The sequence below is a fragment of the Cnephaeus nilssonii genome, assembly GCF_951640355.1.
Source record: "Cnephaeus nilssonii genome assembly, chromosome: 20".
NCBI lineage: Eukaryota > Metazoa > Chordata > Mammalia > Chiroptera > Vespertilionidae > Cnephaeus > Cnephaeus nilssonii.
Window position 1 is genome coordinate 30,392,199 of NC_137091.1, and position 23,509 is coordinate 30,415,707.

Consider the following 23,509-nt stretch of genomic DNA (forward strand, 5'->3'; position numbering starts at 1 on the left):
GCAGGAGGGCGTGGGGCAGGGGACCTGCTGGGAGATGGTGCGTCTGCTCCTGTCCATCACCCCACTGGGTGGCAGCAGGCCCTGGAAGGGGTGGGAGGAGTAGGGGTTTGGGGAGCCACACAGGTCTGCCTTCAAGCCGCAGGTCCTCCCCTGACCAGCTGTGTATTGGGGGCACACTGCTGCCTGGGAAGTGATCCATAGGGTTGCTTGACTAAACACAGGACACCCAGCTAAACTTGAATTCCAACTAATCAATGAATGATTTTTTTAGTGCAGCACAGAACAAACTTTTATAAAAATGGTTTGATGTTTATCTGAAATTCAAATTTGCCTGGACATGTTGTATTTTAATTATATTGCACCTGGCAACCCTGACTGGGTATCAAGCAGCTGCTCTCAGCAAGGAGTTCCCTCCGCTCTATTGACTCATTCGGCAAGTATTGAATGTGAATCGACTGTGGACCAGGCCCGGGGGACATTGCAGGGAACAAGACAGAATCCGTTTCTTGTTGCTGCTGTAACAAACACCAGGGACCTATTTGGTGACTTCAATGACACACCTGTGTTCTCTTGCAGTTCTGGAGGTCAGACCTCCACACAGGCCTCCCTGGGCTCACGCCAAGGTGTCAGCAGGGCTGCTGGTTCCTTCTGGAAGCTCCAGGAGAGAATCCGTTTCCTTGCCTTTTCCAGCTTTTAGAGGCACCGGCATTCTTTGGCTAGTGGCCCCTTCCTCCATCTTCAAAGCCAGCAGTGACCGCTTAAGTCCTTCTCATGCTCTTTTGTCCTCTCGCTGTCTCCCTCCTCTGCTTTCAAGAACCCTGTGAAGACACTGGGCCCACCTGGATAGCCCAGGATGCTCTCCCGGTCGAATGGTCAGCTGATTGGCAGCCTTGATCCCATCTGCAGCCTTAATTTCCTGTTGCCATGTACGGTAGCATATTCACAGGTTCTGGGGATGAGGAAGCTGGACATCTTTGTGGGGTGCATCATTCTGCTCACACACTCTCTGACCTCACGCAGCTCACCCTCTGGGGTGGGAGGTGGGGGGTGCGCGCGTGAGAGAGGCGGGCAATAAACAAGTAAACATGAAATAAATGAGTTTACATGTAACTCAGGGTCTCTTCTTTCTCTTCTTGTGTGTGCTCAGCCCCTACCACAGCCCAGGGGCAGCTGGCATAAGCCTGGACCCAAGACATAAACCAAATAAGGGCAAGAAACACTGAAAATAAGAAAGTGGTGCAACCACTTTGGGGAACGGAGTGTATCTACTGAAGCTCATGTGTATATATGAGCCTAGCTTCTGACCCAGAGGTTCCACACGGAGGCATGTACCCAAGTACAAAGTGTCGGTATGTGCCCCATGAGACATGCGCCATATTATTCGGGAAGCACTATTTGTAGTAGCTAAAGACTAGAAACTACTTAAATGCCTTTCAACCGTTGAATACATAAATTACGGGATAGTTATACAATGGAATATTATGCAAAAAGGAGAATGAGCAACTCGTGCTACACAACAACAACAGGGTGAATGCCACTCCGAGCTCTGAGTGAAAGCAGCTGGCACAGGCCCCTGTTCAGGCGGGTGCTCCTGGTCTGCACCCGTGTGGGTGCCGGGCTGCCCAGCTGAGCTGGAGCCACTTCTCCCTGCGTGGTCTCAGGTTGGAATTGGTGGAAAGAGGGGCGTGCCCTGGATCTGAAGGGGAGAAGTGGAACAGTGGCCATCGCCCTCCAAAGCCCCAGCAGCTGCCCTAGCAGGAAATGGCACCGAGCGATTGCCTCCTGCCAGGGTCACTGACCAATAGTTGCAGAGGCAGCTGTCCATAGGCTTCTCCATCGGCTCCCCGGCCGGGTTCCAATCCGGCAAACCAGGTGCGAGCCTGCGTTCCGGGTTTTCCTGCCAGCCACACTCCGCCTCTGCTCAGTGCTTCTGGAAGGCTGGGGCGGGCCTTGTCTCTGACCTCCCGGGCTCCTCCCCACAATCCTGTAGGGTCTAATCCCTGTAATAAATCTGTTACCCCACATCACGTAGGCAGTTCTGCCTCCCGGACTGAACCTGGCCTGATAAGCCTAATCGGGAGCCCAAAGAGTGGGAGGCACAGCTGGAAGGGGCACCGCCGGGGCTGCAGGGGCTGGACCCAGGGCTGCGTTCATTTCGAAAAAGTCCGCCAAGCTGCACGCCTATGATTTGCACGCTGTTCTGGATATTTCAAAATGCACTTTTTCCAAGGGTGTTCTTAAGTTCTGCTGCTATCACAACGCTTATCAAGTTCCCAAAGCAGGTCTGCCAGGCTCCTGGGTCGCAGGAATCAGCAGGGAGCGCCTTATCTTCTCTGAGTTCCCAGGGCCTGGCTGGCCCAGCCCCCCGGCCAGGGCTCAGTGAACATCCACTCCGCCAGTAATGGGTGCAGGGCCGCTGGGAACAGGACTGGGGTGGGGGTGGGGGAGTCTGGGAGGAGGGACAGGGAGGCTCCCTTCTCTCCGGAAGCCACATCTCCAGAGGAGACCCCTGGAGTCCTCCTTCACGTTAATGGTCTCTTATCTGGGGGCATTGCCCAGAGGAACGGGCTGCCTCGTAAACCTCTGCAGGGGCATTTTATGTGCTTTTCCCACCGCCTCTTACAGGGACCTGAGAAAGCCCCTTGCACTGTGATTAGATGGGCGGGGCGAGGGGACATTGCTGACCCAACTCGAGAGGTCAACCAGGGACCCAGGACGCATGCGTGGGCTCAGACAGAACTTAGTGGCTGGGGATCTCAGGTGTCCCCACTAAGAATGGCTTCTATCCATTCAACACCTTTAGGTAAAGATCGCTGGCTGGGTGTCAGGCACTGGCTACAAAGACAGACTCATCCCTGCCCTTGGGGGGCTGTCTAGGTGCATGATGCAGAATGATCTCCGTGGAAAGTTACATGTACTTATCTGTGTATTTTGTACATATTTATGTATGCACAAATTGATTTTTGTCCAACACATAGAAAATAATGATATTCTATAAACTATAATTTGCATCTGTAGTTTGTATATTTATGTAATATGCTATGTAAGTATATAAATTACATATTTATATTACAATTATACTTTACAAACATACAAAAATATAATTTTATTTATAAAAACTTATATTTATACAAAATACGAGTATGTAATTTATAAATGTAGTTATATAATTAATATTATGTAATATAATTCATATATTATATATGATATAATGTGTGATTTATTTATGTGTCATGTAAAATAAGTGTATTTATATAGAAATACATTTAAATATAACATATAGATTTCAATGTCCATCTGACCCTCCAGTCCGTGTCCATCTGCAAAGGCACAGTTTACCTGCTTGAAGCCAAAGGACACACATTTTGGGGATCTGCACCTTCATGTAATGCTACCAGGAGAAATGTAAAGTCCTTCTGGCTGGAGCTGGGAGTAGTGGCCCGGGCAGCAGGAAGCCGGGTGTGGGGACCCAGAAGGCTCAAGCCCCAGGCTGTCTCTCCTTCTCTCTCCCTCCCCTGCAATCCAAGGTCCTTCCAATGGCCCAGGATCCCCTGACCTGGCCCCTGCTGCTGTCTGGCCCCAGGTGTCCCTTTCCTCGCTGCCCCCCTGCCCCTCGCACACCCCAGCCGTGGAGCAACTCTGCTAGGAGGGCAGAGACCGGGAGCCCGTGTGGTGGCCCGCGCTCCCATCCTCCTGGCTCCGGCACAAACGTCACCTGTGCAGAGAGGCTGCAGGACAGTGCGCCTGGAATAGCACCATCCACTTGCTATCCTGTTGGTGCCGCTTGGGTTTTCTTCCTGCAACCGGACACCTGCAGGCGCACGACTCACTCTCTCCTCTGTCCCCGTGTCACCTGTCTCCCTGTGCTGGAGTGTGAGCTTCCTGAGGACAGTCACGGTCAGCGCCTCCAGCACAGAGAGCAGGGCCCGCGACTCTGCAGGTGCTCGGGAACACCTGTTGAGTGAATGAATGAATGACTCATCCTTTCCCCGCCCCTTCCTCTCTCCACTCGGCCTATCACTGCCATTTCTGATGAACGTGAACAGATGTCCTCCTGGGAAATGTATTTTCCTGTCAGATTTCCAACTACGGGCGTACTGAAACAAAAGGTCCCTGCACCCCCCACAGTCCCTTCCAACCATCAGCTTCCTACTCGCAGGACCAGTGCCTGCTCCGGGGCCCCCGTCTCCGCCGGTTCACAGCACCCGCCTCGGGGGAGAGCCGGGGCCCCGCGGGCGCTGCGGAGGCCTCCCCAGGTGGCAGGGAAGAGCCACGGATGTGAGTCTGACTAACCGGCTGCTCTGTGGATTCCTTCCTGAGTTTGCCATGTTGGGTGTGGGGTGGGATGTATTTATTAATGTATTTATTGAGTGACGGATGGTGGATGTTCTCCACTGTTGTGAGCAGGATGAAAACGCAGAGCCTGTAACACACAAACAAACCAAAATAAAAACCCAAAGTGGTTCCTCTGGGGAATAGAACCGGGGACGGGTTGGAGTAAAGCAGGATGCTAGTGTTTTTCATTAAAAGGTTCTCAGGATTATTTGATCTTTCTTAACCACTATGTGCACTAGGACATCAGGGAAAACAAAAGTACAAACTGGACAGTGTCCGTCCGCTGCGGAAACCTCCGATGACACCTGGGACCCACGGAACGTGGCCCCAGCCCTTCCCCGGACTCCAGGCCCTGCGGATCTGGCCTGCCTCCCCCTCTGGCCTCTGCTCCAGCCACACTTAACACCGGAGGGCCTTTGCACATGCTGTTCCCTCCTTCTAAGTGCTCTTTTCCCAACTGTCACTGTAGACTTAATCAGAGTTTCCAAATCGCATGATCTATTTTTGTGGTTGCTGGACTCCATTCTCTTCCCTGATGGATTCGAAGTTCCCAGAGGGCAGGGGCCACGTCTGTTCACACACCGACACGCATCAGCCCCGGCACAGTCCGGCTCCCGCTGGCTCTCCACAGCTGCGCAACCAAGTGGGACAGTTCACCTCTCAAGAAAAACCTGCAGAAGTCTGTCTCTCGCGCCCTGCTGCTCAGCGCTAGTGCGTTTCCTAGTGGCTACAATGGAAGTAAAACAATGTCCTGCTCGTTGGGGATCATCAGAGAGGCTTCTGATAGGACAGGGAGGCGGGGGACGTGACCTAAGCATAGACGTGAACAGACGTGAGTGAAAGAACAAAAAGGTCTCCAGCAAACCATCTCCCTGATGTCCCTGAAATTCTACATAGAAGCCTCCGGACTCAGGAAAGGCACCTCTGAGCACATGAATAAGATCAAATTAGATGATGCTTATGGTGCTCAATTGTGGGGCAGGCTGAAAAGCCAGGGAAGCAATGTTCCTGCACGGAGCGGTGGTTTCACCTGCATCCACCGGGCACCTGCCACAGACTTGGCTTCTGCTGGCGTCCACCTGCCCCTGAGTGCTCAACTCGGGAGCGCCCCGTGCATTTCGTCCTCGCCACCAGGGGGCGAAGGAGAGTCCCGTCTCGGCAACTGGAGACTCAGGTTGGGGCTACACTCCTTGTTCTAACTTGGGTTTCATCCCAAACACCTGAAAACTTGGGTAAAAAGAAAATATTTATAAAAAAGAATCTGCAGATTCTTTACCCCCAGTGAGAGCCTGGTATGCAGTGGGCCCTAGGAATTCAGTTTAGTTTTTGTTCTTTAATTGAGTGCCTTGGTTGATTATGGTGTTGCACAACGCAAGGACCACTGGTCTGTGTCGCCCACAAACGGACTTAGCACTGAAACTCCACAAAGAAGTCCGTCCCACTCATTGTCCATTGTGAGGGGGAGGGAGAGGGCTAAGGAGAGGGAGGCCTCGTGATGCATTTCAGTTCTCTATCTTTTGACCATGACTGGGTGCCCTGCTCTGTGGACACCCCAGTCAAGGGGGCAGGCGACAGGCATCCATGCTGATGAGAGAAAACCCCTGGGAGCAATGGAAGGTGCAGAGTCTGCTGGAGAAAGGAGTCTTCTGACTTGTCTGTGGAGGCCCAGGGCCAACATGTTCATTTTTTCACGTTTTATGTATTCATTTACTATAGAGTCTTTTGTTGGACTCAGGTGCCGTGCTGAGGGCACCATGTTCCTCCCTGGTCCCAGTGAGTCCCTCTCTTGTTTTATTTCTCTAACCCCTTTTCTCTCTGAGTTCCCACCTCTGCCCCCTCGTGCCACACAGGTCCTTGTGTCCCTGGGCAAGGTTTTGTGTGCGGACCGTTTGCAGAAGTGGTCTGATGTTACGTATCTCATTCTCCCCCACGGTGTTGGGTGGACCCAATGCATTGCCCTGCCTGGTGTCTTGCACTCTGAGGCAGGCACCTCCCACGGTACCGCCCACTGTCCCCGTGACGGACACCTAAGTTCTCACTGCTGTAAACAACACTTCAAGGGACATCTTTGCACACGTCCCATGTGCACCTGTGTGAGAATTCCACAGGATTACTTACCCAGGATGGGATGTGGCTGGGTCCGAGGGTATGTGGACATGATTTGACTACTAACTACTAGTCAGAGTTTTATGCTTCAACCATAAAGGGGGGGGGGGGGAATCCCTAATTTAATAACTGCAAGTATTCCATGATGCAAATGCCATTAGGCCCCAAATTGCAGAAAAGTAACTTGGACATGGCACATGGTTGATTATTGCTCCGCGTGCATGTAAGAAATAGGTAATGCTATTTTTCTTCTTTATACTCTTAGCTTTTTCCAAAAGCTCCTGAAATCAAACATGGAGACCCTCTGGTTCGCAGAAGCAGAAGAAGATTCGGGAACACTCCAAGTGCGACCCAGGACGGGCAGTTGTCCGCGTTACCTGGAGCGGGTCAGCAATGCGCCACTCAGGACCCCCTCCCCCGGGGAGTCAGAGGCTGCGGTGTGGAAACCCATGTTTGAACAAGATCCCGAGGGAATGCTCAGACAGGTTAACACTTGGGAACAAAGGAAGATAAATCCGAGAGATAGGCAGACAGACAGATGAGAGATACAGAGAGGGAGAGAGGGCCAGAGAGGGGTGGGAGGTTAGACAGACAGGCGGAGGCAGCTTTTGGCCAATCCCGGAACACAGGTTCACAAACGCGAACCTGCCTGGGAGAGCACTTCCTGGCATGGCCACCGCGCAGTGGGAGGAGCCCTGAGCCTCCGGAGGACGGCGCAGGGGCCTCAGCACTAACTGTCTGCCTCAAAGTTCTCAGCTTCCAGCCATTTTACAAATGTCACCTCCTGGGAAGGTTTTCCTAGAAAATAGGATCCTGGGGTGAGGCAAAGTTGAAGACAGGGCTAGTCCAACCCCCCTCCCTTCAGAGACATGGAAACAAGCTCAGAGAGGTGATGCGCCTCCCCCAAGGTCACACAGCCCCTCGGTGGCAGAGCCGGCTTCGTTCCTCTCCCGTGTGGTAGGCTTAGCCCTATGTGTAGAAAAGAAGGTTCTGGAAGCACTCACGGAGCTCTTGGGGCAATTCCAAAAGGGTCGCAGGCTTGCTTCTTTTACAGAGGAAGGAGGTGAGGCAGGACGGGGAGGGCGCCTGCAGGGGCTCACCCCCACTCCGCTGCCCGCCTGCCCCCAGAAACTCCGACAGCCAAACCCGCACACAGCTGGCAGCTCCGGCTTCCCGGCCAAGTTCGCTTTGACATTACAAGACACAAAGCACAGTCGTGTTCCGATGGGAGAGGCCGTAACCGCGGTGCCATTCAATAGGGTTTACGACTTTCCTGGAGCCTCTCAGCCGGGTGATGCCAGAGAGCGAGCCAGAAAAAGAAAATTCTTAGGTGACGTAAATGCAGTCAAGACACTGGCGAGTGGCATGCGCTCTTCCTGCCCCGGGAAGTGGCGGGGTGTGGGGAGTGGGGCCGTCTTAGAGCCAAGCAGAGAAAGAAAAGGAACAAGTCCCCAGCCCCGGACTCGCTCCATCGCACAGGGTCCTTGCGCATCCCGCCTTCGCTCCGGAGCCAAATGCCTTCGACTTCATAAATGCCCCAGGTGATTAGCAGCCGGAGGACACCCATTAAATCATCAGAGCTGAGATCACCCGAGAGCCCTTCAGAGAGCCGGGACATCAGCGGCATTATTTTATTTCCAGATAAAAGTTATTTTGGTGGAGCCAGCCTTTGCCAGAGGAGAAGGTGATAAGATCAGATGCGTCTTTCACTGCCAGAGAGCCGATGAGGGCCCAGCGGGCCAGGGCTCTGAGGACAGTCGGCTGGGATGAGCTGGAGGGATTTGTTTCAGGCCAGAGGAAAAGCTGGAGAGGCCGGAAGACTGGCCTGTGAACCAGGGTGACCAGCTCATCTCAGCCTTCGCCCCCCGCCCCCCACCCCCAGTCCTGCCTCCCATGAGCCTCGTTAAACCTTGGAAAACCAAGTTGGCCTTTACAGGGTCTTGGGGAGTTGGGTAAAGTGGGTGCGTTTCTGATGGCCCAGCCACAGTGATGGTGTTCACATGAAACAAAACAAAACAAAACAGAATCCTCGTGCTCTTCCCCTTCAGGAGAGGATTCTTGGCTCCTTAGCAAGCACAGAGGTTGGACTTGGTACCCAGCCTCGGGTCTCTCTCTTGGCAGCCACCCAGAGCTGAGAGGGAGAGGGAGAGGGTAGGGAATGAGAAGGGGGAGGAGACAGGGGGAGAGAAAGAGTGGGAGAGGAGAGGGGAAGAGAGAGGGAGAGGGGGATAGGAGGGAAGAGGGAGGGAAAAGGTGGGGGAGGAGAGGAGAAGAAGAGGGAGAGGGAGATTGTGTACGAAGTGGCTGTTTCTCAGAGAAGTGTGTCTAGTCCCAGGGGGACACGAGTCCCCTAAGAGAAGGTGTCTGTAGGAATGTGCTCATCAACCATGCAAACAGCACTGTCCTTAGAGGATCGACAGCCTGCGGACAAAGGCATCTTTCTCTCTCCTTCCCTAGGTTTCTGCAGCTCCAGCCAGGATGGGCAGCCATTGCCTAAAAGCACCTGGCCATTGGGAGACTGTGCCCCAAGGAGATAGAAACTGGGATGGTAGGTGGCTTCTGCCTTCGTGCTCAGGTGTCCCAGCTGGGGACGACCCCAGTGAGGCGAGGACCGGCTGCCTGTCTCCTCGTCCATACATGGCCCCTGCCTTGTCCGCACGGCACTGTGGAGAGAAGGACTGTGAAGCCAAGCTCAAGAGTGCTCGGAAGACGGTCTAGCGGGTTTGTGATGTCAGAGGTGACACGTGAGGAGGTCTTGTGTCCTGGATTTTTACGGGCAACGTATGGCCGGGTGGATTGCAACTTGAGGCTGTAGAGCATGTACCAGGTGCCCCACCAATGTTTCAGGAGTTGTGATTGCTGGGATAGTACTGACCGGAGACCACCTGGCACTCTCTCATTTTGAAGACCTGGTTCCTCAATGTAATACTATAAATGGGATCACATGGACTCTCTTTTACTTAAAACCACTCTACATGCATCCTGCTCTAGACGCATAGTAGAAGTTAATTCTTTCTCTCTCTCCCCCTCCCACCTTCTCCCTTCCCCCCCTCTCTCTTAAGCATTTCACAAGCCTTGATGGGATACCAGTAATAATGATGACCATGAATATTTATGAGCGCCTACTATTTTCCAACCCAACCTAAATTGTTTGGATGCATCATTTCATCTCAACTTTATACCTATTTTATACCGTTTTTCTTTCACTGTTGTAAAGTATACATAACATAAAGTTTGTTATTTGAGCCTTTTTTAAGTGTCCAGTTCTGTGGCATTGAGCACCTTCACGTTGTTTTGCAACCATCACCACCATCCACCTCCAGAACTTTCTCATCTTCTCAAACTGAGGCCCTGCACCATGAACCATCGCCCCAGCCCCTGACGACCACCACTCTGCTTTCTGTCTCTCTGGGTCTGTCTTCTCCAGGGACCCTACGCGTGAAATTGCCCTTACGTGGCTGGCTTGTCTCACTCAGCCTAAGTCCTCAGGGTTCGTCCGTGTTGTAGCATGTGTCAGACCTTCCTTCCTTTTCAAGGCTCAGTAATATTCTAGTGTATGCATATGCCACTTTTTGTTTATCTCTCTTTTTTTTAATCCTCACCCAAGGATATATTGAGAGAGAGAGAGATGAAAGTGAAACATTGTTTGATTGCCACCCCTACGTGCCCGGACCAGGGATCGAACCCCCAACCCAGGCAAGCGCCTTGACCAGGAATCAAACCCGCAACCTTTTGGTGTACACGAAGACGCTCCAACCAACGGAGCCCCCCGGCCAAGGCTTGTTTATCTCCATCTGTTGATGGCCAGTTGGATTGCTTCTCCTTACTTCTTATTCCATGATGCTTAACTAAAGAAAACCCCCCCCTTTTTTTTTTTTTGCAGGCTTTTTGTTGTTGTTGTTGTTGCCATTTACCACAGACCTGGGAGAGGCCACGGCCCCTGAAATGCCACACTTATTTCTGGCACCTGTGTGCCTCCTTTACACAGGAGACCTGAGATTTCTGAGGGTTGAGTTTGCGGAGGCCAGTGTGGGAGGTAGGTCCTGGTCCACTTCCCTCAGCCAACCAGGAAGCTCAGAATCCCCTCACCACCCCACCCCCACCACCACCCCCGCAATCATGGAGAATGCTGGGATCCGCTCTCTGAGTCCCTGCTAGATTCTTCCTGAAGGAGTTCAACACCCCAAGTCCTGGTCCTTGTACCCGGAAGGCTCTCTGTTTCACAGGCGCTCTCTTGTCAACCTGCCTCACCCCCAGGAGGCTCCTCTCGCCTCTGGGCGGTCGTGCTGGGAGTGCTGGGGGCTTTGTCCTGCTCGACCATTCCCAGGCGTGGGCCGTTAGAGGTTTCTCTGAAGATTTCCATTCATAAACCCTCAGCAGAAGCCCATCCAAAGCCAGGAACAGTCTCTCCCCTGCCCCGCTCCCGTGCGCTGCCTTTACAACCTCCTCCTCAGCATAAACAGAGCTGATCACTTTATACCCTTTGTATATTGTTTCTTAATATGAATGAAGTGAAACAGCTAACCGGGAGTCATTCAAATTATTGCCTAACGTAAACTGACAACACGCATTGAAGTGTTTAGCTTCAGAAACTGTGAAAATGGTCACAGCTTGGTAATTAACTCCCATTTACTTAACCCCAACCTCCACTTTGTTAATAGTAGTATTTTTAATCAAGGAGACGAGGTGCAGTGGGCTGGATGAGGATCTGATCTGATCTGTCCCCATTTATTTTCGGCTGACCCGACCCATGCCCCGGTCCCCGCCGTCCCCGCAGCCAGCTTCCCCGGGACAAACTCGAAATCCACGCCAAGGGCTCCAACACAAACAGCTTCCCCGCCACTGGGCTCCGAGGCCGCGGCGGGCAGGGCTCGGTCGACACCAGGGCACGCGTTCAAAACAAACAGAGAGCTTTTACCTTTTTGCCAACAATTCTGTAGGCAACATTTGTTTTCTATCTTACTTTTTTTTTCTCTTCATTAAATCACTTTTATAAACTCCTCAAAAGTTTCAGTTTATTCAGTGACAATTAGTTTATGGCATTTCTGAAGTGGATTTAGATTCGAGTGATAAAATTACAAGCCAAAATTGCAACCATAATGGAAAATCCTGGTTCATGTTTGGCCCTCGAGACCACAACTGAAGGAGGACGGGCCGACGCCAAGGCCCCGAAGAAGTGGCAGTCACAGGGCCTTCTCGTCCATCGCAGCGGGATCCCGGCTCTGCCGTCAGCACCCGTCGCCCTGGGCTGGAGGCCGCTGCTTCCTGCGGTTAATGGTGGGACCGGAGAAGCCGCTTTGGCCTTGCCCGACAGGTGGAAGGGAGAAAGGGGTTCAGTTGGCAGACCTGCCTCCTCTCACCCTGAAATGTGTTCTTTCTTTCTTAAACTCCAGAGCCAGCACTTTCCTGAATTCCAGCCCGGCTGATTGCATCTCAGTTTCTTGGTGTTTAATGGAGACCTTCCTGAGCTATTTCCTGATAGCAGCTGGGAGCCTTTTGAACCGTCAGCAGCGGGATTCTGGAACAATCTAAACTCGTAATGGCAGTTCCAGGGGCAGGGCTGACTTTGAACTCGAGCAGGAAGTGCAACACGCGGCCAGCTAGCCCACTTTAAAGTCTTTTTCCTCTGCATGGTTTCAACCCCAACAAGCCCCTCAAATCCTGTTCTCACGGGGGGGAGACCTGTGGTGGGAACTATGCTTTACTGAGCATCTACTACATCCCAGCACTGGGGGTGCAGCTGTGGACAGAGAGCCCAGGTCCTTGCCCTCCTCAGGGGGGACAGAGGCAACAGAATGGAGACCGGGGGTTCAGAGCGCAGTTACAGCCATCCTCTCCTCTTCTCATTTCACAAGCCCTCCAACCGCCTCGGATCCTCAGCCCGAGTACCCGGGGAGCAGGCCCTCCTCCTGGGGAGCTCACTGCACATGGCAGTCGGCACAACGAACCCCAGGGGCAAAGGGCCCTCGTGGCCCTCTCCTTCCATGGAGATGAGCTCACTTCTACCCCCAAGGCTCAGGCCTGCGAGGTGGCTCTCAGGCACCCCACGCACCCACAGGCACAAGCTGGAGGCCTAAGAACTTTGGGGAAAAAAATCCAAAGAAACCATAGTCCACATTTTGGTATATGTCCTACCAAACAGAACCAGTCTTGTTCTCTATTTCCTAGATAGATGGATATATAGATAGATAGGTGGATGGATGGATAGATAAATAGATAGATAGATAGATAGATAGATAGATAGATAGATAGATAGATAGATAGACAGATACACAGACGCATGCATGTAGAAAGATACACATGTGCATACAGATACATGAACATACACAAGTACAGATACATGCACATGCAGAACAATATAAAACTGGAATTACTCTACAGCCTGTTTACTTTATTAACTTAGTACTAACTGGATAACCACAAACCCTATCATCAGTATTTGCATATAGCATTGCCTGTATATTTGTACTGGCTTTTACGTTACCAGGACAACACGAGCTCTCGTCTATAACAACTCAGACAGGGCAGACTGGAGTCATGCAGAGAGAGTGCCCCTCTATTCCCCGTCCCACAGTAGTTCGTGGCTGGCTGAACGGCTTGTGTGTTTCCTGCCTCGCGTGCTGCTGTTCCTATTCAGGCAGGAGCTTACCCACGTGCTATTTGTTGGGACAGAAATGCTGTCACACCACATGGAGCTTCCCTGCAGCATCCCTTTACGCTGGCCTGGCCACCTTTTCTGTTGGTCGGCATGCACTGCCCCATACCCAAGGCTGCAGCTGGGACCCTGCGCATCGCGCCCAAGCCTGCCTTTTTGGAGACTCTTGTCCACACACAGGCAAGCAGAAGTGATGACCTCTTGCCGCCCCCCAAAATAGCCCTCAGCAATTTTGTGGATGAGGTCCCACCTGGTGTTGGGAGAGCGCCGGCCACGGCGTTGGGCCCCGGGGCCAGTGGTGGTAACATTCTAGGTAATGTTCCTTTTATAGACCATCTCCCTTCCCTGTCCCACTGCCTGTCACCCACTGGTGTTTCCTGGGGTCACCTCCCAAACAAACTCCTTGTACTCAAATCCTCACGTCATGGGGTGCTTCTGGGGGATCCTAGACCGAGACAGCATCGGAGGGTGTAGTGACTCCCCATGGGCAACATTAGGTTGCTCCTACTCCCTACTCCGTTAGTTGTCGTGGTTTGCTGATATTCTATCTATACCTGGAGTAGGCCACAAATGTGGCCCACAACCTGTTTTTGTAAATAAAGTTTTATTGGCACGCAGCCAGCCTGTTTGCTTATATGTGGTCTATGGCTGGTTTCCCACAACAACAGGGGAGTTGAATAGTTAGATAGAAACGGTATGACTCAAAAAGCCTAAAATATTTACTATCTGGATATTTGCAGAATACATTGCCCAACCTTTGGTGTAAAAGAGAAAGCAATCCCATATTTAATCAATATTCTATTCTAGGCATTTCTCACCCAAGTTAAAAATTCTGTTTTGTTGTGACCTGTGTGTTTTGTTTGAGTGTGTATAAAATCACATTGCATTCAGCTTCATTGTAATGAAATCTTTGCACATGTATGCAATTATTTTCTTTAGACAAATGCCTCAGAAAGAATTATTGAATTAAAAGCTAGTTGCATTTTTAGGCCTTTTTTTGAAAATCTTCACCTAAGAATATGTTTTATTGATTTTATTTTTTTTAATATTTTTATTTATTTCAGAGAGGAAGGGATAGGAGGAGAGAGAGAGAGAAACATCAACGATGAGAGAGAATCACTGATTGGCTGCCTCCTGCTCGCCCCCACTGGGAGTCAAGCCCACAACCTGGCCATGTGCCCTTGACCGGAATCGAACCTGGGACCCTTAAGTCCTGAGGCTGACGTTCTATCCACTGAGCCAAACCAGTTAGGGCTGTTTTATTGATTTTAGAGAGAGGAAGGGAGGAGAGCGAGAGAAACACGAATGTGAGAGAGAAATATCCATCGGTTGCCTCCCATACACACCCCAACCAGGGATCAAACCCACAAACTGGGTGTGTACCCTGACCAGGAATCGAACCCAAGGCCCCTCCGGTGCTCGGGACGATGCTCTAGCTGAGCCACACCGGTCAGGGCACATTGTTAGGCTTCTGACGCCTATACTTACCATTTCCTTCTAGAAAGGCAGTAGTAACTGATCCTTCCACCAGCAGGTTTGGAAAATGCCCGTTTGAGGTCAGGTCATCGGGGGGACTAAACCAAGCCCATCTCCTCCAGACCACACGGAAGGGGCGATGAGGAGGAGGGGGGTGATTTTCTGACACTGACCATGTCAGAAATATAAATAGCATTTCATCCTTATATCCCTCACTGCAACCCTAGGGGGTCAGTACTAAACCCAGTAACACATGAGGAGGCCAACTCAGAGAGCTTAAGTGACTTACCCGACAACACACAGCGTGGTGTCTGCATTGGTTTCCCGGGTCTGCTGAAACCAATGACCACAAACTGGGTAGATTGAAACAGCAGAAACGTATTGTCTTACAGTTCTGGAGGCCATAAGTGTGACATCAAGATGTGGCAGGTCTGGATCCTGGCAGCTCAGAGAGGCAGGAACAGGAAAACCTCCCCACACGATAGTCAGAATGACACCCATCCCACTGGGAAGGCAACTCAGTGATTTAAGGGGTTGACAGTTAAAGACCAGAGTGGGTGAGACCAGAGTGGGTGAGACTCAGCAAGTTAGGTCCATGCCTCCTTAAAACCAGACACAAGAAGCCAGGCCACCTAGGGGCCCAGATAGGAGTATTCCGGAGCAGAGCCAGGCCTCCGGCTGCATTGTGGTCAGGACCCTGGGCACATAGTAGGACCACTGGCATTTAGCAGAGGTCAGGAGCTCTAAGAGGCAGCTGGTCATGTATGCAGTCACCACACCTTTCTGAGGGCTCCTGGCCCTGATGGGAGAGAAGACCTGTTCTCTGATCTCAAGAAGCACACGGTCCTGAGGGAGAGCAGAGGAGGGGCCGGTGCCCAGAGGGAGCCCAGGAGAGTCCTGCTCATCTCTCCCCTCCCAGTGTCTTCCTGACCAGGACTCTGCTCCTACCTTCTGTCCAAGAGATCAGCCTGGCTACATACACACTCGGCCAGGGAACTGGGGAGCCATTGAAGGTTACTGAGCAGGGGAGGAGTTGTGAGGAGAGTGGTGCTCTGGGTTGCAAGAGTTGGCAACTAGGATGGATGGGAGTGGGAGATGGCAGGGGGTAGCCATAGAAATGTTCGTCTGGAGAAGAGTCCTATGGTCTTATATAAACAGTCCTCAAGCCCCAGCTCAAGAAATGACTTGCCCGACAAGTCAAGAATCTCTAAGCCTAGGAGAACTTTCCATTGACAAATCAAGTTGGCCTTTAATGACAGGGGGAAATCTGCTCACAGGATCTTGGTATGCCAACATCATGCTACATTACAACTCCATTTCACAAATGCTAATTGTGTGCCAGCTGCAGCCCTGGAGACCCTGAGTGAGATGGACATAGCCCGGGCCTCATAGAGCTCACAGTCTGGGGGTGGGCCACACAGCATCCAGGCACCCACAAGGCAGGCAGTTAAGAAAAGTATAAGGTCAGGGAGCTATGAGTACCCCAAGGAGTGGTAGTCAACTTAGTCTGAAGGATCAGGGTGGCAACAGCCAGGTGGAGTAAGACCTGAGAGATGGGCAGGAGTTAGCTCAGCTAGAGAAGAGGTGAGGGGTGTTCCAGGCAGAAGGGTCAGCACGTGCAAAGGCCCTGAGGATGCAGAGAAGACAAGACGTGCTTTCTGGAATGAGAGGGACAGAAATGCTTAGGGAAGGAGGCAGCTGAGTCTTAAGAGGAAACCAGCATGCATACGCTATGCAATGCAGCAGCAGCTCATTTAGCAGGCAAGTTCAGGGCTGGTTGAGAGCTGGCTGGCCCAGGTTGAGTTCAGCTGGGATGGCTCTGATCCAGATGTCTCTTATCCTCGTTCTGGGTCAAAGGGGTCCAAGAAAGTGTTATGTGCGTGGCCTTGGCAGAGGAACAGAGAACATGCCAGGCCCCGTAGGGCTTGAGCTCAGGACTGGCACACTGTCCCTTCCACCTCACTCGAATGACCAAAGCAAGTCACATGGATGAACTCCAAGTTAAGAGGAGGGAACTACATGTTGTCCCTTTGGTGCGGGGGACACTGCAATGTCACATGACAAAAGTCTCGGATACAGGGGTCATGAGGATTGGAGCCAGTGATGTGACGCACTGGAACACGGCAGGCATGTATGTGAAGAACAGGGACAAGGGGGAGGGGGGGGAGCATGAGAAGAAGGGGAAGACGGGGAGAGGAAAGATGAATAGGTGAGACAGTGTGCAGAAGTCAACGTTTTCTCCAGCCAGGACTAGAAGGCAAATCCAGTCTCAACTCTTGAGAACACAAGAGAGATGGGGGGAGAAGACAGGGGGCAAAGCAGACCCAACTCTGCTAGGGAGAAATGATGGCCCTGTGAGTCCATGTGCCCGTCTCGGAAAAGGGGACGGGAGAGCTCCGAGCTCACACTGATAGAGCGCTCAGAACAGCGGCCGGCACGTCTTAAGCGCGATCTGAATAGTTTTTAAACATCAACATGAGGGGAGCTGGACATTATGCTTTCTTAGTTCCTCATTCTGCATCGACCCAGTCTGGAAAGGAACTGTCCCCCACCAGCCCACCGCCCTGCTCCCAGCTCCTCACCTAGCATCTTGCACACTGCTTTCCTTCTTCCGCAAAATAAACACATCGCTTCCCTCCGGCAAAAGAGGAATAAAAGCAGTTCCTTGATGCATAAGAAGAAAGTATGGAAGAAATTCCAGTTTGATGGTCTACAGGTATGTTTGTTTGGACTGGCGCATATAAATCAGTGCCTGGCTTACATCAGATTATCACAGCGGAGTGGGCTCTGGGCTGATTGCGTCTTTACAATCTGTTTACGAGGAGGGCTGAAATGAAGCGTTCTGGAAGGGGTTGCTGCATAAGCCTTTAAAAGTTTTCGTAATTGCTCAGCCCAGACCGTTCCGTTCTGCACTGGGAAATGCATCCTCCTGGGAGTGCCGGGGTTGGGCAACCAGAGTCTTTCCTGCCTGCTTTTCAGCAACCCCTGAGTCCCAGGGCTGGCCCATGCCACCCAGGGATGGCCCTGGGAACATGGAGGGATCTTTTCTTCTGTGTTCTTCCCCCTCTCCCCCCCCCCCCCCCCCCGGATATATATGAATGTGTCTGCGACTTTACAAAGGAGACCACACTGCATGCATATCCAATGTATCCGGGTAAACTCTTCAGTGTCAGCTGCCCCCTCTCCAGGCACTTCCATCCCTGCTCATTCCAGAAAGCACCTCTGCATCCTCAGGACCTTTGCACGTGCTGTCCCTTCTGCCTGCAACACGCCTCATGTCTTCTTTGGCTGAGTGAACTCCTGCCCAGCTCGCAGGTTGGCTGCTGCCTTCTATGACTCCTCCGTCTGACAGGGGTGCTGGTGTTGAGCTGAACTGTGTCCCCCAGAATTCACATAGTTAAGTCCTAACCCTTAGTACCTCAGAATGTGACCTTATTTGGATATAGGGTTGTTAGAAATGTAACTAGTTAGGTTAAATGAGGTCATACTAGAGAAAGTGGGTCCTGAATCCAAAATGATCAGCGTCTTTAAAAGAAGGGGACATTGGGCACAGAGAAGCACACAGGGAGGATGCCACGTGAAGATGGAGCTGGGAGGGGCGAGGCTCTGCAGGCCGAGGAACATCAGATTGCCGGCAGACGTGCAGGCCTGCGAGAGGCTGCACAGATCCTCCTCGCAGGCCCAGAGGCCCCAGCCCTGCCCGCACCCTATCTCGGACTTCTGGACTCCAGGGCTGTGAGAATAAAGTTGCATTGTTTAAGATGCCCAGTTTGTGGTACCTTGTTAAGGCAGCTAGCAAACTAGCATGGGGGTCCCTGCAGCCCCCTCCTGCTCCCCAACGCCAATTTGAGAGGCCTCCCTCGGTGGATGGTCACTGGCCTCCGCTCTCGCAAGCGGGAATTGGAGAAGGTGACTGAGAATGATGATGGAAAACAAAACCAGACAAGCATGGTGCTGGGACAGGGGAGGGAAGCTAGAGATGCTCTCCGAAAAAGTCACCCTGAGCTCGGCGGGAACACTGTGCTGAAGTATGAACACGTGACATGTGGAGTGTTTTCCAAAGGCTGATTATTATGTAAATCAGGTCTCAAACGCAAGTCTCTGGAGGAACCAGGCAAGTAACTGAATTGGGTCAGATAGTTGCTCTTACAGAAATATGCATGAAGGAGCACGGTTACGTGTAAATGTGCACATGCAGCATTTCCAACGACTTTTATTACACAGAGCAGGGTCTCAGGGCAGAGGTACAGGCCAGGGGTTACTGTGGGGAGCGGGAGGGAACAGCCCAGGGCTCCAGAGAGAGCCCAGACTGGAAGGGTTGCAACTGTTTGGATAAACAATTTGCTCAAGGAAAGACGGTCTTCCTACACGGCGGTCTTCAGAGGGGCAGCCCCAGGGGCACAGGGCACTTGGGAGTGGGTGCCAGGATCGCCAGGGGACCTGGCGTTAAGTCACGTTGGCTCACAAAGCGCCTGCTCCTTTTCCTTGCTCAGCCTCTCCTTCTGACTCGAGAAAGCCTCGGGTGGGTGCCCACAGGCCTTAGCATCTAACTCGCCAATCTCCCTCCTGTGCCAAGGAGCGAGCAGACCTGGAGCTCCAGCTGGCGTCTGCATCCGGCTCAGGCACGCGCTGTCCCGGCACGTGGACTCTTTGAGAGTCACTCGCTACCTGTAGCAGGTCTTTCTGGGGCGCTGCATGCAAATTTATTTAAAACGTCTTTGAAAATAAATCTGACTTGGTAAAAGTTGAATGGACTTAAACAAAAATGTTAGCCGAGATCCTACCGAACCAGGATGGTGAGCGTGCTGTGCAGAGGGCCGGAGTCCGGAAAGTGTGGGTATGTGGACAAGCGCTGGGCTAGGAGTCCGACGGAGGGGCTCTGGCCTGCACTTCTGGGCAAGGATCCTTAGGGACAGAGAGTCAAGTAACTGGCTCCAGAGTGAGACCTGGAGGGAAGGGTGACTCCGGGTCTGTCTGAGAGCTCACCTCTCTACGCCCCCTGAGCCCCAAGCTGCCCACCAGGTGCATTCCCTGCCAGCATCACCACACTCAGAGCCCCTAACTCAGTGATGGGCAACCTTTTGAGCTTGGTGTGTCAAACTTCGCCCAACAACTGAGCATAACTCGGGCAGTGTGTCACTTTGAGGAAAAAAACATTATTTCGCGATATTTATAGTTTAAATAACATAAATGTATAATTGTTATATATAATTGTATTTAATAAACCTCAGTGGCCGTGTGTCATCAGAAATGGCTACGTGTGTCAGTGCTGACATGCGTGTCATAGGTTCGCCATCACTGCCCTAACTGAAAGCAAAGAGGATCCTGTCTCGGTGAAGGGAGCACTCTGAAAAAGCCACTGTCTTGTTTTGGCTTGGTTTGGTCTTTTTAGACACCATTTATTTTCTGGCCACACAAAGGAAGTCATAGCATGCGCAGGGGATGCTGTGGGGTTTCCTGCAGACACGAGTTTAGAAATACTTCCTTTGCAGTTGGGAGTGACCTGGTGACACACTTCGGGCCTGTGAGTTGCAAGCAGAGTCCTCAGTAGCTTCAGATAGACTCTGTCTATTTGACCTTCATTGCCACCTTCTTCCTGCCTGGAACATGGGTGCAATGGTCGAGGTGAAGCAGTCATTTTGATGCCACGAGGCAACAATAAAGCAAAGTCCAAGAACAGTGACAAGATCTCAACCGAACTACTGCTCTCTCGGACTTCTCAGCACTTGAGAAAAATAATACACCCCGTGTGTTGAAGCCACCATCTGGGGATTTCTGTCAGGAGGATTCCAAGGCGATTGCCAAATGAAACACCCCACCAGGGGCGGGTCCTGCTGGCCTGCTGTCCAGGACAGACCCTGCTGGGAGCTTCCTCTGTACCCACAGACACTCATTTTCGGAAATGCTGTTCCTCCTCTAATCAGATAAAGAATGTTCCCGTTTCCTGGGGACCCACAGGCTGTTGGCCGGAGTCCATGTCCCTCTCTGTCATCAGCATGCTCCAGCCCCGCCTGGAAAGCTCTGAAATGACAGCCTTCAACTTCCCACTTGGGGAGGGAGCATTCTCGGTCGACCGCATGTAGTCTCAGCGGGAGGACAAAAACTGGCACCAACCGTGGCCCGTGTGCGCAGTGTAGGGAGGAAAAGGAATTTATGGGGAAAAGAATCTGCCTCTTGCTCAACCCCAAGAATGAAAAATGAGTCCTGCATCAGATTATTACGCCAAATATGCAACAATAGGGGGCTGGTCAAGTGAATGACAGTATATCCTATAGCCGAGCCCTAAGCACTTACCACGATGCCATAAAACACACAGTGCTTTCAGAAACGTTCACGATACAGGGGTGGGCAAAAAAGTGGGCTTACCGTTCTTCTTATGGGAGATTGTAACAACACAAGAATAAACCCTGTGTTTCGCCTACTCATAATTGTAAACCTACTTTTGCCCACCCCTGAACATTAATTGGGGGAAAAGGGTTATGAACAGCAGGGCGGGGTGCAAAATGCATTTTAGGTGTAAGCACAACATGCACGGAAACCCTAAAGGAGAGTTACGCCCGGCGTGGAAAGGGATGCCCGTAGCAGTGGGACTATAAGTGATACCTCCTCTCTATGGACTGTCTCCACGTTTTCTTGCCTCCATAAAAGAAAAGCCAAGGATGGTATGGGAGTGCGTCTGCATTTTCACTCAGCTGAGTGGATCCGATTTCAGTTGTAAAGGGGTCAGCTGAGTCCCTGGCAAAGTTTTATTTTCCACTATTATCCAAATAGAATTGGCTAAATATACTTTTCACAACAGCATTCTTGGAGTGGCCCATGTTCCACCTCCCGCGCCCCCCCCCCCCTCTTTTTTTCTTTTTAAATCCCCTTTACAGACGTTCGTTCGGACACACTCAGGAAAAACCTGGTTCTAGGCAGTTCTTTCTCCGCGGCCGGACTGGCTCCTCTCAGCCACCTCAGAGGAGCGGTGTTCCCGCTTCAGCTCCAACCACCAGGGAAGCATTTATAGAGCGCCAGCTGTTTGCACCAGGAAGCGCAGTGCCCAGAAAGTCCTCACGGGCATCACCATCTCTTTTGGGGGGAGAAAACTAATGGCCAAGGAGGAATAAAAGATCTGAGGGTGAGAGGGTGAAACCCATCCCGGTCACAACCAGTGGGGCCTTTCCAGCAAGTTCCAGAATCATCTACAGAAGATGACGGAGCGTTCCAATAAATCAGAGTCTCCTTTAATGACACTGGCAGCCCAGCACCTATTTTTAAAAGTTTACGACCTTGGATTTGCGAAGTAAAACCTGCGAGGCGCTGCCCGGAGCCGTGTGGAGCGAGGGCATTTTTAAGTTTCCATCTCACTCCCGAGTGGCAATCCATCATGATAAGAAGGGGCAGGGAGGGAAGGAGCCAGGCTCCCGAGGCCTCCCGGCGGGTGAGGCTGTTTAAGTGGCAGGCACCGCAAGCCCAATCCATTAACCAAAAAAGGGCCCTCGGGCCAGAGCTATTCCAGGTCCCGGTGGGCAGGGCGGGAGTGCGTTGTGGATTCCCGCGCAGGAGTCTCCCCGAGTCTAGCGCACAGACAGGACTCTCTCCCCTACATTCGCCCGGAGAAACACAGTAGGCACACGGAGTGCCTTAGAAGGTGTCCTTCCACGTGCGTGTCCTGGGACTGCCACACAGAGGACCACAGCCGGGGGGCTGACAGCTAGCAACGCCTTCTCTCCGTTCGGGAGGCCGAAGTCTGAACGCGGGTGCCAGCTCTGAGGGCTCCGGGGAGCTGCCGTGTTGCTCCCCATTTAGAAAATTCCAAGGGTGTGAGGATCTCTGCTCCAGGAACCGGGACAAAAGCCAAAGGCTGTTTCTATTATAAATCACAGTATCACAATATTGAAATCCACAGAGCCCTTTGTTCAAATGTATTTCCAGAAAACCCAACATGCCAATGGGATTGGAGCTGGGGCGGGGGATGGGGGGTGGGGGTGGGGGGCGTGCAGGGCAGATGCTCCCCCAGGAAGCTGCATGTGCAAGTGCCTTTGGTCCCCGGCCAGGCCAGGAAGAGGCCACAGCTTCTTAGTCTGCCACCGAGTAGCAATGATGGCTATTTCCTCGCCCCATCTCACCTCAAACAGTCCAGTCTGTTTCTAAGGCCCACCTGAGCTTACACACATTAAGCAAAGCAAAGCAAGAACTAGACAAGAAGATTTCACACATCTTAAAAAAAATAAGACCAACACGTATTTATTGTAGAAAATGTGGGAAACATACCTAAGTACGTAAACTAAAATGAAAATCACATACAGCAGTGATCTTTTCGTGGTCTCGACCCCATTCGCTTCTAATAACCGAAGCATGTAAATAATGGCCAACATTCAGATTCATTTCAAGTGTGTGTTTTTTTTTTTTACTAGATTAAATAAATAAAATATTTAATTTTAAAATCAGTATCACATTGATTTTTAACCTGTTTTTTTTTCTGTTAGATCTTTGCTCTGTAACTATATTTTATAAACATTGCTTATACCTTTAAATTTTTTTTTTTAAGACCGAGGGCTGTGGTGGGAGGGGCCAAATAGGGGTGTGGAGGATGTGCCAAGACCCATCCCTGTGCCCACCACAGCCTCACGGCGCACAGTTCCTTTCAAGGTGCACGAATTCATGCACTGGGCCCCTAGTCCTGTAATAAAATAGATAATATAATATACATAATATATTACATATACATTATATTGATGATCTATATATATAAATTATACTATAATATAATGTTATTAGTATTTATATTATACATTATATATTATGTTAAAGGTTATATTATTAAATTGTGTTATTTATATTATATATTATAACATTATAATATAATATGTATTCCATATAGTATATTACAATGTGTTTTATATTATATAAATGTACATACTTATTTATCTTTATATATATACATATATATGT

At 51.2% G+C, this 23,509-nt stretch overlaps 1 long non-coding RNA gene across 1 annotated transcript; it reads left to right on the forward strand.

Moving 5' to 3' along the window:
* The first annotated feature begins 7,875 nt into the window (after positions 1 to 7,875).
* Positions 7,876 to 9,682, forward strand: LOC307115837. The gene is made up of 3 exons (XR_013815133.1): positions 7,876 to 7,982; positions 8,083 to 8,125; positions 8,899 to 9,682. It is a non-coding gene; the product is annotated as an uncharacterized lncRNA (long non-coding RNA).
* The last annotated feature ends 13,827 nt before the right edge of the window (positions 9,683 to 23,509 follow it).